Raw genomic sequence first — 6,000 nt, 5'->3', positions numbered from 1 at the left:
CTTCAAAACAATGAGAAACTTGGAAATGCATTACATTCTTCACTTGAGAAACCTGTTCCTATAGTAACCGCTTTCTCTTTTTGAAGTTGATTGATAACAAACAAAGCTTCAATTGTTGCAACATCTGTTGCATTTCTCTCCTTCTCAAGCTCAATAGAAAGCCAATGAATCATCTCAGTTGGAGATTGAATCATAGAGTGTATCTCCATGTGGAACAACAAAAAAACCATACAAAACTAATTTCATGATCAACTCTTGCAAAGGAAATGTAGGGCTAATCTTGCAACCCTGCTCTTCTTCACAAGGAATTACAGTGCTAATATTGCAATCCCGCAATTCTTGTAGTGGAACACTCACTTATTCTTTAGATTGAGCAATGTAATGACCTGAAATATTATCTTGCATACTAGAAACATGGGTATCTTGAATAAATACATCCAAAGATGATGCATTTTGCACTACGAGTAGTGGCGCTTCTTCAAGTACTTGCAAAGTTCCTTTACTAAAATCCAACTTAATAGCTGCATTGTAAAAGAGTGGGGATAGACGAGTAGGACACAAGTTAGCATAGGAATACCCAATTATACTGACGAGGTATTTAAGGTGTTGAGACACCCAATTAGGGCATCAATTATCAATAACCAAGTTTCTCTTTTACCCTTCCTTCCAACTTTCATGGCTTCCCTTCTCTTTCTCTCACTTTTCATGTCTTTCTCTCTCTTTTGCTAGTCTTTCTCTCTCTTCTTCTCTCATCTTCTTCCTCTTTCTCTTTCCTCTTTGCACACTCTCCATTCTCTCCTTCTCTCTCCTATGTATCCTTCATTACAATTGGTATTAGAGCATAGGTATTTGGTCCTTTCTTCTTTCTCTTTCCTCATATCTAGTTATATTTTACAAAAAAAAAACTAGTCAAATAGGTACGGTAGGGACATTAGTTGTAAGAAGCTTTAATGGAGTGCCACATGGTGTTGGCAGCCTTTCTTGGAGATCTCATAGGAGCCATGGCCAAGTTGGAGGGTATTCAAATCAAATTGAGCAGCTTTTTATCAACTTTGAAGTAAAGTTTTAAGAGCTCTTGGTTGAAGAAGGCTCACAGGACTTGGAGAGAGTTTTAATTGCAGCTACTTTTTCAAAAGAGGGTTGTTCTTCTTCATTCTTGTGAGCTTCCATGGATTCTTAGCAAGAAACCTCCATCTTTCTTCTTTTCTTCACTCCTCCTGGATCAAAGACCCTACAAGAGCCTTCGCGTGCCACTATGGAGCATTTTAAGCACCATCACAAAGTGCTATAGGTTAGCAAGAGGAGGCAAATCTTGTTCTTATTTGAATTGAGGTCAGCTGATTTTGCAGACAAAAGTAGGCACATCTTACTTAGCATAGCTTGGCACTATTTGTGTTGTTGTAGTAGTGGAAAATTAGCACCTAAGGCTACCTTTTCACGGCCCATACCTTGCTTTGGTGTCTGACTCTAAAGGGGTATTGCTCTATAACTAAAGGGAAGTCCTGCATTGAACCACAATCTAGGTGGTTCAACATAAAGGTTATAGCTCCTGAAGAGCCAATGCATGGCTTGTTTTCCTCCTAATACCAAAAGATTGGACAGTGTGCCTAGCAACTTAACTGCTCAAGAACCTTTGTAGCACGAGTGAGCCGATCTCCACTCTCCACCTATAGAAATAATCAGGACAAGCTTTTGCACCTTGACCTCTTGCATGGGGTGAGCAACTTAATTTCTTCTTTGACATGGCCATGATTTGCAGCTTCCCCTATAGTGGCCCCTCCATGCGTTACGGATATGGATTGGTTTCAAGTCATCATGCATTCCTTACTCATAATGGGGCTTTGATAAATTGCAACACCTATCCTCTGAACCTATGCCTTTGGTGCCTCCACAAAGGATCAAGATGACAAGGAGAGATTAAAAACTAATAATCTTGCAACCTTTCCATTTTCATTAAGCACAACTTCTTATTGGGTATATCAATCACTTTCTTGGGAAACTCAGAGTGATAAACATAGGTGAGCATCTTTCAAACTTGATGTGATCACACATCTTTTCTTTGAGCTATTAATACAAACTCAAACTGATCAATCATCAATCTCTGAAACACACCAAAACAAGCGAGGGGTTCAAGAAGTGCAGCCTTGCTAGAAGTTGATCAGAATATCTGAACCCTGAGATTTGATAGATCATAATGTCAAAGGGACTCTTTTGGTGTTTGCGAATCCAAGGATGTATCAAAGTCTATGTGAGAGTAATCTTTCTGTGACACACATAGGAGATTACTCATCTCCAGGTGAACAAGTCAATGAACGCCATGAGAATGTTCTGGAGAATTCCATAGATCCACCATTTTTTCCACAATAGCAACTTTGCATTTGACAAACCCATCGATTGCATCTATTGGGGGTTGTTGGGTTGCATTTGACAAACCCATCGGTTGCACCTATTGGGGGTTGCTGGGAGGCTATGTTTTCTGTCTTAGAAAGTTCAAGTTCTCTGAAAGATCAAGTCTCCAAATCCATAGAGTTGGCCCCAACATCATTAGCAATTGGTCTATGAAGACTACAACTTAGCTTCAAGCTCATCTATTGCTTTGTTTATAAGCATTATTATGCTTGGTATATGGGAATTTATTACAAACTTGAGGTGCTTTGAAAGTATCTGGCCCAAATATTTTGATCTTACGGGGTGTTATTCTCCACCACTTTTGTCAGCAAGTCTGTCTAGCCAGGTCCATTCCTCTCCATCAAGAGGATTGATGCTTTTCTGGCTATAAACAATTTCTTTTTGTGTAAGGCATCAACACACAGGGCAATTGTCACCATGGATGATTGAGATTGTCAGAGGTGAGTAGAGATCTCCTTTTCCACTGAGCACGGGCAAGATCTGTACCTATATGGGTTGAAAGTACGCTTCATGAGCTTCATTTTGACATGTCACACGCCTCAATCGGAGCTGCCCATAGGAAGTCATGACTAGTTTTCTCCAACAAGCCTATTCTAAAAGCATGATGTTTGCCCTTAAATGTCAAGAATTGGTGGCCAAACTCATACACTATCAACTTGCACATGTTGTATGCATCATATACACATTTTTATCCCCAATTCCACATGAGATTGTACTTTCCCATACCTATATTCTCCTTTGTAATGCTGAATAGAGTAGTACTTTGCAACCCCCCTTCCCTTATGAGCCACACTAATAAGTCCTCTTTTTTATTTTTGAGGGAAAAACCCTTCGGGGTCGGGATGGAATGTAAAAGAGTGGGGATAGATGGGTAGGACATGGATTAGCACGGGAATACCCAGTTATATTGATAGGGTATTTAAGGTGTTGAGAGACCCAATTAGGGCATCAATTATCAATAACCTAGTCTCTGTCTTTTACCCTTCCTTCTAACTTTTATAGATTCCCTTCTCTTTCTCTCTCTTTTCTTGTATTTATCTCTCTTTTGCTAGTCTTTCTCTCTCTTCTTCATTCATCTTCTTCCTCTTTCTCTCTCCTCTTTGCAGTCTCTCCCTTTTCTCCTTCTCTCTCCTTGTCTCCTTCATTACATGTATTATCTTCCCTAACATCAATAAGAAAATCAAGAAAATCATCTAGAATACCATCTCATTGCAAAAATCATAATCCTCAAACTTATCATCCATAATAGCATCATCTTCTTGAATACATAACTGATCTTCTTGATCACCAATGTGATCATCTTTATTATTCATAAATTTTGGCCTATTTTCTTCTTGATTAAAGATAATTGGAGATTGATTTGGTAATTTATAAAATACCAAAATATAAAAAATACATTGAGATTATTGATGTAAAGTGTGTGATGAACCACTCTCCCATTGGCAAGTTGCTCTGTTCAGTTTGGGGAACTCGAGGATTCTTGGCTTCTTTGTCTCTTGTTCTCTCTCATTCCCTTTACCTCAATCTTTGGCAAGACCATGGTAAATAGCACCAATCATCATCATCATCATTTGAACTTGAATCACAATCAGAATCCAAAATATCTTTATATATTTCCTTGAGCTTCTCAACTCATAAGCATCATGAAGAATATCCTCAAAAGGATCCAAATTTTCCTATACTTGATCCATATTCAAACTTGAATCCTTTGCTACTATTGCTGAAAACTTCTTATGGATACCATCAAACTCATTGCATAAATCAAATGTGCAGAAATACTTGCATGATTTTCTTTCTTCACAAGACCCATGAACTTAAGAACAATTCTTTGAAGTATGCCTAGACTCAAAACAAACTTTGCACCTCTTTGTGTCAAAGGAATTTGATAAATATGTTGAGATATCGAGTTCCACTCGTGATATGCCAGGGTGACCATTGTGCATTTATGTCACCGACTTGTTAGCTGCAGATGCGGTTGGTACACTGCCCATGAATAATAGCTAGATGACATCTATCCTTATCTACTCTAGTTTGTGGCTCAGTTAGTATGCCACCTTAGTTAGTTGAGTTTGGTTTGAGACCCATATATAGGGTTCTTCTATTTCTATGTACTAGAGTTCTTTTGGCTTACACAACTAAGAAGAGAAAAACTCTTTTCAACCTCCACCTTTGTGTGTATTCCCCCATTGTGCAAGCAAGAAAGCTACAAGTGAGACTCCTTCCATCTCTCCCACAATCTTGACATGGTATTAGAGCCTTGTTCGTGGTAAGGAGCTCAAGAAAGCAAACCAAGTTTGCAGTGTTCTGGTAAGAGGACCAGTGTTGCTTTCATTTTTCTGTTTTGGGAGCAAGTCTCTGCAGGTAGCACAGCCGAAAAGTGCAAGAGTGCATTGTCTCAGATTGAGACACCCTTTGCGGTATAGCAAGAGGGCAGTATATGCTGCGGGTAAGGGCTTTAGCCCTTGGTTGCCCTATTTTTCTGATTTGAGGCTATTTCGGGGCCTGTTTTGGAGGCGGAAGTTTTCCGCAAGCACTCAGAAAAAGGCCCTGTTTTTTTTGCTGTGCGACCACTATTCTACAGGTCGGTGAAAAGTTACCGTAGAAATTGCATTGTATGCCTGTGCACAGGGAGGTACAGAATCATCCTTGTTACTTGTTGATGCAAAATTGTTGTCACTAGAAAGTGATTGTGTGGTCAAATACCACTTTTGTCAATTTTGCAGATTTGCCCTTGTGAGGCTGAAGCTGTGTTTTTTGCAGTGACAGAATTCTTTGTAGTGTTCTGTAATGGCATCTGATTCTCTTTCACAGATTGTCATTGAAAAGCTTGACAAGAATAACTTCCAAGCATGGAAGTTTAGAATGACGAATTTCCTTATGGGAAAAGGATATTGGGAATTCGTCGCAGGAAATGAAGAAGAACCAGTTCTTCCTGATGTTCCCAATCAACAGCAAATGCAAGCATTTAAAGGATGGCATGAGTGAGCCAGAAAAGTTATGTACTAGCTATCTATCAGTATTTCAGACTCTATGATTGTGCATATTCAGGATGCAAGTACGCCAAAGGAGGCATGGGATACTTTATCAAAAATGTATAGCACAAATATGCAAGCCAGGAAAATGCAGCTCAAGCAAGAGTTGCACAATGTGCAAAGAGAAAGTATGAGCATCAATGACTACCACATGAAGGTGAAGAAGATTGCAGATGCACTTGCTTCCATTGGGTCGCCAGTGGAAGATGATGATTTAGTTTCTGTGACCTTGAATGGTCTAGGAAAGGATTATGCACAGTTTCGAACATCCATTTCCGTCTGTGAAAGATTTTCTGATTTTGAGGAGTTGATTGCTCTTCTAATTTCTGAGGAGCAGAGAAATGGTGGTGCATCTTCTTCAGGAGGAACTTCAAAAGAATCTGTCTTCTACTCAAATGCTGGAAGAGGCAGAGGCAGAGGTAGAGGAGGCCGATCTGGAGGCCATGGTAGAAATCAGAATATGCAGCAAACTCAAGAAAACCAGTCCTATGGAGGAGGACGTGGTAACTCTAGAGGCAGAGGGAGCCAAAGAGGTCGTGGTGGATGACAAAGAGGCCAA

This window comes from Lygodium microphyllum, chromosome 12 (assembly GCF_053477565.2).
Source record: "Lygodium microphyllum isolate KBCC chromosome 12, Lygodium_microphyllum_v1.1.10, whole genome shotgun sequence".
Classification (NCBI taxonomy): domain Eukaryota; kingdom Viridiplantae; phylum Streptophyta; class Polypodiopsida; order Schizaeales; family Lygodiaceae; genus Lygodium; species Lygodium microphyllum.
This window is presented reverse-complemented; position numbering follows the sequence as displayed.